Here is a 16,563-nt window from a genome sequence, read left to right on the forward strand (position 1 = left end):
CTGCTTCTTTGCTTGGGATTTCCTTCGCTTTCTCAATCCCATTGCCCCTGGCTTAAGATCATTTGGTTTAAAGGTCATATCCCCTTCATAGATTCAATGCCGAGAGAGCCCTCTCCAACTGCCTCCCTACCCAGTCTTTCCTCCTATATTGGTATTCATGTCCCTCCCTCTTGTTGCCTATGCTTGAATGGCACGAAAGAACCCAACCATCTTTTTTTTTTTTCTTTTAGTTGTCCCTTCTCTTCCTTTGGAAAAGAGTCATTTGTTCTTGTTGGCCTAGCCGGAGAAGAATCCTCCCTTTTCACAAAGTTTGGATTTGGGTTCATATGACTTATGCTAGACCCTCCATTTGAGATACTATCGGTAAGGTCGCCTTTGGCGCCGCCATCAGTCACATCTGAATGGAACGCAATCTAAGAAGATGGACCTCCAACTTTCTCTCATTTAATAAGATTTGGAATGCCATCTATTCTTATGTTAGCTCTAAGCTTCTTATGCTTCCCTATAAACCTGTAAAGGATACCCTAAGGAACATGCTCATTGTTGATTCCTAGAGACTATCCTCCCCCTCCCCCTCCTTCCCTTTAGGGTCTTATACCCTCTTGCATGTCGTTGTTTTTCTTTTTTCCTCTCATGGCATGTACATTCCCCCCCCCGACCCTGCCCCTTTCTCTCTTTTGTAAATAAATTTATTACACCCCCTCCTTCCCCCCTCGAAAAAAAAAAAAAAAAAAAAAAAAAAAAACCTCTCTAGGTACTTTGTCATAGGCCTTTTCCAAGTCAATTAAGACCATATGGAGGTCCTTCTTAATAGCTCTATAAGTTCCATAAGTCTCTTGAGCAGGTAAATAGCTTATGTTTGTGCTCTCCCTAGCATAAAACCAAGATGGTTATCCGTGAGAACATATTCTCTTCTCAAGTGGACTTCAATAACCTTCTCCTAAAGCTTCATCGTATGGCTCATATGTTTTATGCTTCTATAGTTATTGCAATCCTAAATATCCCCTTTATTTTTGTAGATGGGGACTACAATGCTTCTCCTTCACTCGTTTAGCATCTTCCTTGTACTCATAATCTTTTGTTAAATATGTTGGTTAGTTATGATACCCCACAAAGTTCTAACTCTTCCAACCTTCTCTTGGGACTTTGTCTGGGCCTAGAGTTTTTCCTGATTTCATCTTTCTTAAGGCATCTTTGATCTCAGCCACTTCAATCCTTTTCATATATCTATGGCGTGTGTTATCTTAGTAAAAAAGCACTCATCTGAGCTAGATCCACTTGGGATGTCTCTATTTAATTACTTATAAAAATAATCACCCCATCTCTTTATGGTGTCTTCATCATTTACTAACATTCTACCATCTTCATCTTTTATACACTTAACATGCTCAAAATCACTGCTTTTCATATATTTCATTTAGCTATCTTATATATAGCTTTTCCTCGGCCTTAGTGTGTAGGTTATTGTAATGATCATCATATTTCTTCACCCTTGTTTTTCCCACAATTTGTCTAGCTTCGTTTTTGGCAGCATAATATCTTTTTTTATCATCTACTTCTTTAGTCCTTTGCCAAGTCTTAAATTTGGAAATTGTTTCGGATCGGAAATAGGATATATTTGGGGCTCAGATGGGAGAAAATTTATGAATTTTGATATAGGGCTTGAAAGTGACTGCAACTCCAATCCAGTGGGTTCCTAGAGAGGTTCCTAAGCCAATGCTTAGGAGCCACCTATGAGGTGGCTTCTTGACGACTATGTTCTCTTCGTTAGACTGTGAATCCACACAGATAGGAACAAAGCAGAGTTTATTGATGTAATTATGCATTATAATTGAGGGGTCCATTCCATATTTATAGAGCAGGGATTAGCCTAGTTGCTTGACTCCCAAGTACATAAACTAGTAAAAAATTCTTGAGTACAAAGAGGATGCATAGGACTACAAGGGGGTGCATGGACATGCATGGGGTTATGCCATAATAGAGGTGGGAAAATGACTAAATTTGAGGTTGGAATTTAATACGTGAACATTTGAACCTTGACCCATATATCCAACTAGATTTGCCAACATCATCCTACAAGTAGGGATATTTGCTATTTGGTGCAATTTTGGAAGATCACCCATTTAGGGTTGAATGGATTTTTCCCTTCCTGTTCCTACCAACAACATCAAGTTTTTTTTTTCCCAAAAACAATAGAGCCTGGTGCTATCTCAACTCAACTCATCTCCTTCACTGGTTCTTCCTTCTTTACTAGTTGGGGAGTGCACATGCATTGCACATAAAAACATGAGCCTTTGTTTGAGTTTTATATGTGAAACTGTCACGCATCTATTTGCACTGGTGTTAAGGACACCTCACTCTCAATACATCACTTTGATAAAAGAATCAGTGTGCTCTCTTGTGGACCAAGCCATGAGAAGCTTCCCTAGTTATACATGTTTTGACGCTGGTATGCTAGAGTAAGGATTCTGGGTAAGATAGGGTCTATGTAAATTCAGCCCATTTTCTTTTTGCCTCCCCAAATAAAGATTTGGATTATGATTTGTCTATGTTATCATATTCATCTGTATCGCTCTCAATATAAGCTGTAAAACTAAAATTTTTACTCGAAATCCCAGTATGACCATATGAACAAGTTTTTGGAGACACCCTGTAATGTAGAACTAGAATCACAAGTGATCCTAATTCCAGGCACGATCTGAAAACCTGGCTGATTAGAGAAGATGTCCTCCAATAGGCTTGGTTCTAGTTCTCAAACACTCTCTCACAGTAAACAAATAAAATGAAAATAAAAAAAGAAAGAGAATTCGATGGAGGGTCGAGAAGGGAGAAGAAGAACTAGTGAATGGGCATTTTGCATCTCAGGTTTAGGCATCTCACCTAGGGCATCTCACCCAATTGCATCTCATAGCACAACAACATAAGTCATCTTTTTTTTTTTTCCATTAATAAATTCGTGTTTAATGTTGTAGCCCCTTACAAACTTTGATAGAAGACTCAAAACTGACTTAAACACTAAAAAGGAAAGGTCTAACCCAATCCTTAACTAATTGAGAAACGTACAGTGACTAGAAAATTGAAATAACAAAGGAAATAGACTCAAAACATGATTCTAACTAAACTAATGAACTAGATTATGTTTTCTTATTTTGTACCCATATTTTATGCCTATTAAAGTGGCCCATTATTAATAAAACCCAAGGGATCAAAGGCCCAACACATACATAACCTAATCCAAGGCTTATTTGTAATAAAATAGGCCCATTAAATGACTTATCTGCATCAATTCGCCCTCTCTTAGAAAAAAAAATGTTCTCAAATTTTGTAGAGAGTGAGAGTGATTATAATATGGTGCACGTCCCTCTTCAAGCCATAGAAAAATTCAGGTAACTCTTTGATAATAAGGATGTAGTCTAGAATGTGAGGAGCTTGATTTTTAGGATACTTTAATAGGATGATGAACACCACATGCTAAGCTTCAACAACCTCAAATGTATCCATGGGTCATCTATATGAACGCCTTCAATCACTTTGTTCTTGACCTCCATAATTTCAATCTTGCTCCTTAGGATCTTCCTCTTGGCTGTTCACAGTCATTACAGTTGTTGTAGTGTCAAGTTCCTCTGTCTCAACCTCATTGTCCATTGTGGCAACTTTGTTGCTTTCGAATTCTTCCACATGAGTCTCATTGATGGAAACATCAATAACTAGCTCTTCCTTGACAATAGGAATTTTTGGAATTTCTTCAACACTAACCTCAACTTTTGACTCTAGTTTATTGGTTGGAGGTGTCTTCTTTTGTTGCTTCTTTGCAATTTATTGCAATATAATGGCCACGTGGTCAAACAATTCCTCCATGCTCTTATTACTTGTGGGTGGCTTTTGTGGTATAATTAAAGGGAAATCTGGTGGAAGGAAGTACATAGTTCATTCACATTTAGATAGGTACATGCCTACCAACTCATATTACATCTCATCCCAAGTTCTAGGCTCACACCCTTGAGCTTGAAGTTGCCTTTCATGGGCCCTCCATTGTATTCTAACACAATCACTCATTTGGGAGCAAACGTATTGAATCCGTTGTGTTTTTGTCAAGTTGTAGTTATCAAAGTACACATCTAATTCATACATCCATTAAAGGAATATGTGTGAAAAAAGTTTCTCACGAAATTCATGAGGCTCCATCTCTGGTCTGGCTAGGCTCTGATACCAAATAATGTAGAACTAGAATCACAAGTGATCTTCATCCCAGGAAGGATCTAAAATTATGGCTTAATAGAGAATATATCCTCCAATAGGATTAGTTCTAGCTCTCAAACACTCTCTCATAACAAACATATAAAAGAAAAATAAGAAAAGAAAGAGAATTCTATGGAGGATTGAGAAGGGGGAAGATGAACTAGTGAATGGGCATCTCACCCCTCAGGTTTAAGTATCTCACCCAATTGCATCTCACAGCACAACAACATAAGTCATCTTTTTTTTTTTCATTAATAAATTCGTATTTAATTTTGTAAACCCTTACAAACTCTTATAAAAGACTCAAAACTGACTCAAACATTAAAAAGGAAAGGCCTAACCCAATCTTTAACTAATTGGAAAATCTAAACTGAGTAGAAAACTGAAATAACAAAGGAAATATACTCAAAACAGGGCTCTAACTAAACTAATAAATTAAATCCCATTTTTCTACTTTCTACCCATATTTAGGCCCATTAAAGTGGCATATTACAATAAAACTCATGGGATGAAATGCCCAACACATACATAACCCAACCCAAGGCTTATTTGCAATAAAATAAACCCATTAACTAACTTATCTGCATCACCTTTACTTCTCCTAATTATGATTGTGAGTGCAGTTGGTATCAAGCATCACTGGGAGTCCAAAAATCTCTTATCCCATGACAATTGTAGTAGCAGGAATAGCAAAAATGTTTGGTGGAGAGCTCGTGGAAACAGGCATTTATACATTTATTTCAAATTTAACCTTTAGAATAAGAGATGCTTTACTCTACAAATTATATTAGTCTTATTTATTGCTGTAAGAGTGAAATACAGTTTTGTGACAAGGTACCCAATGGAGAGTACACTTTATGATTGTTTCTGGATAATATACTTCATGATTGTTTCTGAATAATGTACTTTGCGAGCCCGTTGTTTTTTGTGATTGCATATTTACTAAGGAAAGTTGTCCTTCATCCTTTATTTTGCAGGAATGATAGTTATGATGGAGAGAAAGGAGACTGGCCCTATCATGCCTTGCACATTGGGGAAGCTTATAGAAGACTGAAGCTTGAAGGCAAGGTACCACAGAGATCGGTTCCACAACTCTTCCGGTAGATGGGTCCAACAACTTTTCAGCATGATTACAAGGTTTTAGACCTCTGCTTATTAATGACAACAAGATTTGGTATCATTATCTTGCAATTTAATGTTGTAGATGAATGAGTTGACATATTTTCCATTGGCAGCCATTGCTGCTTTACTGCATTCTTTATTTCACTAATCTATGTAAGCTTTTACCTAAAGTCCTTCTCTCTTTAGGTGAAGTCATGATAAAGTTATGATTCAATTCAGTGTGTGGATTGGGGACTTTGTTTAACTTTACATTCAAGAGTTACTATGAAAACAAGACATATTTGAAAATGGGCTGTGTTACTGACGTTTTTTTTTTCGTACCTAGTGTAAACTTTCTTCTTTCCTAGGCCTCAATTCCTTCTGATCTTTCTTCCATATGTTTATATGTACTGTGGTGGAATGATGAGTCAAGGACTGGTACGGAAAATTGATGTAGGATGTCATGATCAAAGCTAGATTTTTTTTTTTGATAATTAAACCCCCTCCCCTTTAGTTGGCCGAAATTACATGTGGATCTAAATGTTAGAAGGAATACGCCCCTCCCTTGGTTTTTCTAAGATTCTTACAATTTGGTTCAATCCGATAGTCCTCATAAAATGGACTGGTAATTGATTATGTCACCCATTTTCGTACCATCTAATGCCGAAAATACCCCTTTTTACAAATGCACTTATCTATATGCCCTTCCATTAAAACAAATGGAGCAGAGGATGGCCGGAATAGATTGGGCATGGATTGGGAAGTGGTGGTGCTAGAACAGGTGATAGTAATAGGAAACATTGTTCCATCAAAAAAATCTTTTGCAAAGATTGTGGGTGGTGGTTCATGGCCTGACATTGATGCCCTACCTGAGCCAATATTTGCATAAGGCATCACTAGAGTCATTATTCCACAAAAAGACTACAAATTGATTCGTCAGGAGATTCGATTCACTTTAATTGGTCAGGCAAACCTTACAACTATGTCTTTGGATGAGCTCTAGAAGGAGGTTAAAGAGGGATCGAATTTGCAACAAGGGGTTATTATGCATCCCCTTGGTAAAGGTACATCATCTTTCAATTTAGCGGTCTGGTGTTGGGAGGGTAACTTATTAGGTTTCAAAGGTGGAAACTGGATTTTAACATTCACAAGAAGCCGACAGTTACAAAACTTGTGTGGGTACAGTTTCATGACCTTCCTCTTGAGTATTAGCATGCAAATGTGCTTCTTTCACTGGCTAAAGAGGCAAGTAGATAGCTAGCCTTGGATCACAAAACTAGACAAGGTCTCCATGGGTGTGATGTTCATGTGTTGGTTGAGGTAGATATTTCTAAGACGGTTGCTTGCACTGAAAAGGTCCAAGTGGAGAGGTGTGAACCAGGGATGTCACACCCCGTTCACACTGAACCGGAGCGGTGACCGAGTTAACACCGGTTAACCCAAACCTGCCAGGATCATCAGATACTGTATTCCACCACAGCATACACACTCTAACATCAATTCATCAGATCAGCGGAAGACTAAAATTTACCTGTAAATAATTCCCTTATACTTGATACCCAAATGATGATACCATAATTATATACATTTGGGCCTGAAGGCATGATATATACACAAAAAGAATCAAGTTTGAATATCAAATATATACAGGAAATCATCAAAAACATCAGAGTACACAGCCCGGCATCGGCATCAAGGCTGGAGCTCAGCTCGGCCTCAGAACCGCTGCCCCGCAACACAGCTCTCACACGCGCAGTCTACGCCGTGCTCAAACTCCTCAGGGGTCCACCAGTCCTCCTCAGGAAACTCGACTGTGGGACCCACCCCCTGCTCCTCAGATGCATGACCTGCAAAATCATCTAAAAAGGGGTGTACACGTGGAATGAGCTCACTAGCTCAGTAAGTAGAGAGGTGGACCACACACAACAGTCCACACATCACAACACATCATATGCACTACATGCCATGCAAGTCATTTTAAATCACATACACCTAGTCAACATTACTAAGTCTTGGGTTTTAGTGCTACTACAACCACAGTGCGCGTATACTCCGGGTACGAGCCGCGAACTCCCTCCCGCGATACGCCCATAGGGCTGTTGGAGAAGGCCCACCGTGAGCACTCGGAAAAATAAAGACAATGCCGTCCACCGGCTCTCAACAGAAATGTAAATAAATTAAATGACAGTGCTGACTCCAGCAATTTAAAAGCAGTACGATTGGCCCTCTTGAAATACCACCGGGGTTGCCGACTGTCCTACATGACTCGCCGGGCGTAATGCCTAACCGCCACAGTGTCCGACAACCGCGACCCCTGCTTCCCCCCAAATGGCAACCCAACACCTCAACCCCTGTTGGGAAGGGTCGTAGCACGGGATGGTGAGAATCCTAATACCGCATGCTCCTATATGCAGTACGACTGCATAGTGCCACCGTGTCCCATACCACGGGCCACCAATGCATTCGTTTCCAAGCCGACCACGGCATCTAATCTATCAATGCTTTATGCAACATGATGTCCACATTCAACATATAACATCTCATTTAATTTGCAATTGAAAGTAAACATAGCATATATGCACATCAATGAGTGGAATGACTAATCTATATAGCACATTCATGATGACATGACTAGATTAGATATGGTTATATGAATGCCAAACAAATGCCTTGAAACAAGGTCAAACGTCCTCTCTCCACTTACTTGTAGCGTATAAGGAGTCCCGCTCGGTACGGGTGAGATCCGGAGTGAATCGGGAAGGCTCTGGTGAACCTAACAAAATTGAGCGGGGTTAGTACTTCACCAATTTAGAATCAAAATTAATGAAATCCGACGTCAAAATCGTGTTTAGAACGTCGAAAGAAGGTCCCACGCCCGATTTGGGCTCGATCGGACCCAAAAATCACATTCTGGCCACTCGGGTGGGTCACTCAGGTGGGTTGTCTACCCACCGGTCCTACCCGCCGGTTTTGGACCGGCGGGTATGGACCCGCCGGTCCTACCCGCCGGTTTGGCCAGAACCCCCCTGGTCCTCTCAGGTGGGTGACTCAGGCGGGTTGTCTACCCACCGGTCCTACCCGTCGGTTTTGGCGGAAAAACTCCAGTTTCTTTTCAACTTCCCCCATTCCTTGGGGACCCAAATAGGGCTTTTCTCAACCCATTCCTCACACCTTTAAAGTCCCATAGGAGGGTTCTAGCTTAGATCTAAGTTAGATTCGAGTGAGGGGAACCATCTTACCTTCTTTGCTCAAGAATGACTTCAAACCCTCCAAAACACTTCCAACTCACAATGCTCCTTCTACCTTGTCAATATCTCTTCAAATCCTTCAAGATCAACACATAAATCATCTATTAAACCTTAGATTCATCATTTCAAAGGGTGTCTACAAGATCTTAAGAAACCATACCCGAATCAAGGGTTTAAAGCGTGGGTATGGTGAATGTTCATAAAACTCAACTTTTCTTACCTCCAACTGTAGATCTCGAGTTGAAGATTACTCTTCCGGCATCGGAATGGCAAGATCGAGCTTCGGCGCCGCTGAAATCCTTCCTTTCTTCTTCTTCCTTTCTTCTTCCCTTTCTTTTTCTCTCTCCTCTTTACTTTTCTCACCAAACGTACGGGGGTAATAAATGGAAAAAAAAGAAGTCATAAAGCTTTATATACTATTCCTAATTAAGTGAATAGTGTTGGGTGGGTCACTCAGGTGGGTGGGTGTACCCACCCGACATACCCATCCGAGAGTCAAAACTTGGGATTTTGACCGGGCTCTGACCTCGGCTCGGACCCTACCCCAAGCATACAATGTAGCATACGTATATAACCTTAAAATACGGATATAATACCTGTTCTATCCGTACATAGCCTTATGGTAGGTGCACGTACACGGTTTGGGCACTCCCGTCTCTTCTGGCACTGGCTCGGACTTGTCGGGCCAGCCGGTGTTTAAGGTCACCCGTGCCATCATAGCCCATAAGGAACTCGCTCTAACATCCTCTGGCTCGGTTCCTGCATGGTTAAACCGGTTCAACCACGAAATCAGACCGGGTTTAAGAAGCGGGATATTACATTACCCCCCCCTTCTGAAAAATTTCGTCCTCAAAATTGCGTACCTGGTTGATCAAAAAGATGAGGGTACTTGGCTCGCATTTCTTCTTCTATCTCCCAAGATGCTTCTTCAAGTGAATGATCAGCCCATCGCACCTTTACATAGGAAATGGAGCGGTTACGAAGGGTTTTCACCTTACGGTCCAAAATTTCAGCTGGCTGCTCTGTATAGGTCATATCAGCTTCTAGGTACCCTGGTTCCACGGGTAGTACATGAGATGGATCATGCACGTACTTCTTCAGCATGGATACATGGAATACATTGTGAACATTTCCAAGTGAAGGTGGCAGAGCAAGCATGTAGGCTACTGAGCCAACCCGAGACAAGATCTCAAATGGTCCCATGTATCTTGGGCTCAACTTCCCCTTTCTGTGAAACCTTTGCAAACCTTTAGTAGGAGAGATCTTGAGAAATACCTTTTCTCCTGGCTGAAATTCAATCTCCTTCCTGCGGGTGTCCGCATAGCTCTTTTGACGGGACTGAGCTGCTTTAATCCGTTCTCTAATAACGTCGACTTTGTCACAAGTCATTTGTATCATCTCAGGTCTTAACATTCGACGTTCACCTACCTCATCCCAATACAAAGGAGTTCTGCACTTTCTGCCATATAACGCCTCATATGGAGCCATCCCAATTGTAGCTTGGTAACTATTATTATATGCAAACTCCATAAGAGGTATATATTCTTCCCAGCTGCCACTCATCTCCATTGCACATGCCCTGAGCATGTCCTCTAATATCTGTATGGTTCGCTCCGACTGACCGTCCGTCTGTGGGTGAAAAGCTGTACTCAAGTTCAGTTGCGATCCCAAGGCATGCTGTAAGCTTTTCCAAAATCTGGAAGTGAACCTTGGGTCCCTATCTGAAACAATGCTCACTGGCACTCCATGTAGACGCACTATGTTGCCATATAACGCCTCATAGGGAACTCCAAAACCTTCCTGGTTGTGATTCCGTTATTGTAGGGATTGATTTGAATCAAAATTCTGGTAAAAAAACAAAAATATAATGATGGTAGTCCTGTGATTGAGGCATGTGGTTCAAAATTCTTTTGTTGCACTGCATTGGTGTAGTGAGGATTTAGACAGCTGAGAGCACCTTGGGGTGTCTGGCCGGGTACCCCCAACCACCCGATGCTCACTCAATCGGTGCAGTGACTGTAGAGGATGTGGACTTAGCGATGTAGATCTAAATCCCTTTCCAAAGATGGGATTAGAGAAATGGAGGCGGTTTCAAAGGCGGATGATTCTTTGGCGTTACTTGACCCCAAGGAGGTACAAATAACATTGACATGCTAGCAACGACCAATGAGGGAAGACCTTCTCAATTGGTCCACCCAAAAGGGCCACTAAATATGGAAGCAAGTAATTCGTGGCATATTGAGATGCAAAATAAGTTGGAGGAAGGAGAATTTACAGCAAACCGTGTAGTGCCTTTTGACCAGGGAGCTAAATTCCACGTGATAGTGGATAATCCTTTGGCAGATAATGATTATGGAGCGGATTCGAGATTTGGATCCAATGTGAACCTAAATGTGGATAATGAGTCATCCCCAATTGTTGGAACTGGGAAGTGTGGAAGTGGACTCTAAAGAGTTACCCAATTCTGATGACTGGTTAGAGGATATGCCTTCTCTAGCGTCGTCCCAAGCTAGGCAGGAATCCTTGGTCGGGATTTATAGTTGATTAGAAGGCAATATGCAAGGTGAGATTTTTGAACCACATGAAGAAAGGGAGGCATCCACGGCTAGGCTCAAACCGTGGAGGATATGGATGTGTGTTGGGCTCAAATGTAAGCCACACTAATTATACTAACTGCAAGCGCACAGTGTCAGCTGTAGCTACAGGTAGAACTTAGGGAGGCCGAGTGCTTAATTAACACACCTCCAAATTAGGTAGAGTGTAAATATCAAGAGAATTGACTATGCTAATTTAACCAAATGTGTAAGATAATACTAACAATTAAAATATCAAATTAAATTAGTACAAGTAAATTTAACTAAGAAATTGAGAATAATGGAATAAAATTAATGGGGAAGGTTCATTCAGGATTGGAATTCACCATGGGAATAAGTTGAATTAGCAATTGGCATGTGGGCATATTACACATAGTATGATCTAGGTCTATGAGAGATGCGGCAATGGCTAACATACCTCATGAGTAACATCATTCAATATGCAATATTGAGCTAAACATCATAAATCCTAGTTAGTGTCACTATAGCTGCGACGGCTATCATGTATATGGTCATATTGGATAAAATACACAATGCAGCGGTCAATTCTAGCAAGTCTAACTGGGTTTATGTCCGTTAAAATAAAGCATGCCCACTATTTATTCATACTAACCACCCATGGCTTCACCTAAGGATGTGAATTTGTAACCGAAACCGTTTACCTAATAGAACTAATCCATTTACACCGAAACCCAAAACCGTTTAGTAAATGATGCGGTTATGGTTTCAAGTTTCAGGTCGATTAGCTAAACGGGTTGGGTCGGTTTTAACCACGAAACCTGTTGGTTTCAAATCAAATTGAAACCGTTTAAACAGATCCGATTAATCCGTATAACAATTAAATAAAGAAGGGGCAGTAATCTATATAACAATTAACAATTAAATTAAGTGCCCATCCTGCTTTGGTATGATTTATTGCAATTCAGTTCAAGTTTATGCTTTAGATCATGAACTTGTAATCCATATATGTTACTATGTTATTATGTTATCATAGATGGGGTGTTTTGGCTGAACCACCTGTCATTTTAATATTTTATGCCGTAGAAGGCTGGATTTGGATGTTGTATGATATTAGTTCTAAATGTTTAAGAATGGTCATGCAAAGAAATAGCACTAGATTATCAAATTAAGACATACCATCGTTAATATAGAATCTCTTATTTGTGGTTGCCAATTATTTTTCGATAAGATTATGATCCTCAGTTTAGAGATGGTTGCAAGTTATAACAAACCGATTGTGAACCGTTTTACAAACCGTATAGAATGAATCAAAACCGTTTAAAACTGTGAAACTGACACCGTTTAGAAACCATAAAAATTGAAACTGTTTACCAAACGGTCACGGTTTCAGAAAGTGGAACCGTTTAGTAAATGGTGCGGTTATGGTTTTAGTCAAATGAATGTGAACCGAACCGATCCGCACCTTTTAAACCAAAATCGAACCGATTAACACCCTTAGCTTCACCCAAATCCCAAAAGAGTGGGTTTAGCTAGCCATGGGAGTGGTACTGATCATGCTACTTAACTTAAAAATAAAAGACAACAATGGAAATTAAATTTAAAATAAAAATAAATAAATTGCTTCCTTGAATTGAAGAACAACTACTATTGAAGAAGAGAATAAATTCTAAGCTTCCGCACATCCAAACTCCAAAGATGCTTCTAAATCTTCAATTACAACTTTAATGGCTCCAATGAAATTTTGTAGAGAAAATAAAAAATTACAACTTGTAAACATAAATTATTCAAAGCTAAACTAATAATGTGAAATAAGAAAGATAGGGGAGAGGAAGCTTGGGTCCTTTTAGAGAGAGGACAACTTCTCTATTTATAGAGTTCAACTACCTAAAGAATGAGAAGAAAAAAATTAAATTAGAAAGCAAATAAAAATCAAAACCTATAATAGAAACTTCCCAAAATTTGATAATCCCAATTCCCTTTACGATATTTCCCTAAATCCCAAAATAGAAGATAGGATAGGATTCTTCTAGAATATTGTCTAATATAGAAGAACAAGAATATTAAAATACTAAAAATTCATCCCAACATGTGATTAAAAATCAAAACAGAAGATTGACTCAGCCTAAATATTTCTTGTAGAAATTGTCCACTACATAGGAAATCATTGGAATTTTTTCTATAGATTTTTCCAAAAAGGAATCTTCTAGGCATGGCCAGGCTAGCTAGAGTTTGGTTCCTTGGGCCAGATTTGACACTTGTACTCTACTTGGTCCACACTTTGGCCTGAATTCTGAAAAGAAGAGAAAATATCTAAAGTAGCCATATTTTGGGAATTAAATGATGTAAATAATTAGAATAATTTGCATATAAAAAAATTGCTCAACAAAGTGCTAGAGGTAGAGGATCTAGAAGTGTAGTGTCCGTGGGGCATAAAGTAGTGCTATGGATGAACATGTGGTGTCAGCTATATCGCCCTCTACTTTGCAGAGAGGAATGATAATTCTCCATCACACTAAGGTGGACATGGTGGATGATGTTGTGATGGGCAACGAAACCTTGGTTAATGTCAAATGCAAGAAGAACAAACAACTAGCTTCTATGGGTCAGAGGGTTCGTAAGTCTAGTTGGATAGTTCCTGTTCAGAAGTATTTTAATGCTGGTTCTCTATTGGAATATTAGAGGAATTAGGAAGGCTATGGCTAAAACAACCTTGTATAATACTACAGTGATTAAAAATCTGTGCCTCTTACTGTTCTAACATCCTTCATCAAATGATCGGTCAGAGAACCCGGCGACATCGACATTGGCATCGACGATGGACTCACCATAGGTACGGAAGGCCTCGTCAAGGATGGCACTGATCTTCTCGTCGCTGAACTTAACCCTAGGGTTAATAGCGACGACGAGCGTGGCCATTTCTTCCTTGTTAAGACCTCCATCTTTGTTCACATCGAATTGCTGGAAGATTCTCTTCTTTTTCGGTTCTGCTGCCCCTGGTAGCCATCTTTCATGGGCTATTCGTTACTGTGTTCAGCTCTTCAAGCACCTAAGTCCCAACTAGATAGAGGAGATAAAGGAAAGCATTTGAAACTTTTGTTGGTTCTACAGAGTAAGGGGCAAGAACCAGCAGAGCAGTAGAGGTTCTATCATATGGGTTCTTCCACAACGTCTTAGTAATATTAATGAGCTAATCGTTTGTTGGGGTCATGATTTAGGGTTTGGTTTAGTAGGAAGTTAGGGAGATTAGAATTAGATAGATCCACGGAAGAGAAGTAGATGAGTTTTAGTGAAAATGGTATAACGGTCATTTTATCTTTTGACTTAACAGTGACTGACGGTAAAGAGTCTGAGTTTAATTTGGTGAAATAGAGGGGGTGTTCTTATAATTGTGACATTCTCCAGGGGGTGGCATTGTAAATTATCCATTAATAAATGGGTTTCTTCCCAAAGGTTTTTTTTTTTTTTTTTTTGAAAGTAACAAGGCAGTTTCCATTGATGAGGCTAACAGCTTGTTTTTCTCATGGATTTTCACCGGATGCCATTATGGATTCACCATTAAATTGTTTTAGTGCAAAGGTGAAATGATGGTGACATCAAGTTACTTCATCAAATGGACACTATAAATGTTGCTCTTCACATGGGTCTAATATTCTTTTTTTTTTTTTCATTTTTCTTGTGGATGAAGAAAATCCCAAGATCATGGAATCACATGATGATTCAAGAGAAGTACCTCATGGGTCATGGCATACGTTGTTGACGAGAGATACTACAAATCTCAACCAAGGCTTCAAATACAACTTGCTTGATAACTTTGAACCAAGGTGGCTTGCAATTGTCATGTTGTTCTTTTGTCTGATTATTGATTAGGTAAATAACTTAACTATTTTTGCCCGAATAATTTAACCATTTTTTTTTTTTTTTTTGGGAATGATCACTGCTGAATTATTGAAGAAAATGAATACCTAGGAGGAGGTGAAATTTCAGAGTTATGGTGTTGGGGCTGGCTTTTTAGTGTAAAGGATGAAAACGATTTTCTTCATCAAATGGCTGCAACAGGTGTTGCTCTTTACATGGAGACTAATTTCTATTATTTTCCGATTGTCTTTGTATATTAAGAAAATCCCAAGATCATGGAGTTAATCCCAAAATTTTCACTTGATGCATCAAAAGGAGTGAGTATCTCATGCTATGTTATTGACGGGACTCCACAAATCGCAGCCAAGACTTCAAATAGAGCTTGCTTGACATTTTTGAACCATAGTGAACCAAACTGGTTTGAGCATAAGGAGAACAAGAAATGCAAAAGAAGGCAGATAAATAGCACTCTCACAAGTAACCACCAATGAAATAGAAGTACAAAGTACGAGAGTTATTTTCCTGTTGAGAGTATGAGACAAAAGGGAATCTCAAGTGAAGCAAATTTAAGTTTACACAGAATTTTTTTTTTAGTAAGAAGTTTACACAGATTTCAGTGAATAGTAAAATATAAATACTGGCAGCATATGATAACAACCTCTGCTACCACTTTATCAATAAATAAGGGAAATTAAAACTACTGAAGTTTGGGTATCTACAATCAAGATGCTAATAAACAAAGGAAAATTTCTTGACTTTGGAAATCAAATAAAAATGGTAAAATATAGATTCTCAAGAAGAAAAACTACTGAGGTTCGATTATTTGCAACTAAATTTTTTTGGTAGAAATTATCTTGAATCATGACATGATATTCAAAAAAGAGAAAAAAAAAAAATAAATAACTTGCCCAAATCAAATAAAAATGATAAATATGGGATCACAATAAGGAAAACTATCGAGGTTCGGGTATCTACATCATGATATTAAGAATATAAAGCAAACAAAGAATCACATTAATCAACACTTCGATACTCTGGGGTCAATAATATTTAAAAACAAGGCTATAATTTTACAAATTAAGAGATGTCGATGCGTAAAGTCAGGGTGCTTTGCCTTTCTAGAAAACACAACTTTTTTTTTTTTTAATTTTTTAGGGGATTCAATACCAACATCAAAATGGATTGATTAACTTGATAAAGAAAGCAGACATAGTGAGGGGTGAAATTTTTCTCTAGGATACCAAGATTTGTAAGTGGATAGTAAGAACGATGAACATTAATGCTCCCCCTCAATATATCATAATAATGGTTTCCTAGATATTTTGTTCTCGAATGTCCTTGTATTGGTTATAATTCTGACGTGTAAGTATACACGTGCAAGTTTGCTAGTATATATATCATACTACTATTAAAAGTACGTACTTACCCTCTTTGGTATACTTTTTAAAAAAGACAAAAAGACCATTAGCATCTACAAAAAAAAAAAAAACGTGGTCATTATTGGTATTGCTCCTCCTTAAATCTCTCTCTCTCTCTCTCTCTCTCTCTCTCTCTCTCTCTCTCTC

The sequence above is a fragment of the Macadamia integrifolia genome, chromosome 11, assembly GCF_013358625.1.
Source record: "Macadamia integrifolia cultivar HAES 741 chromosome 11, SCU_Mint_v3, whole genome shotgun sequence".
Taxonomy (NCBI): Eukaryota; Viridiplantae; Streptophyta; class Magnoliopsida; order Proteales; family Proteaceae; genus Macadamia; species Macadamia integrifolia.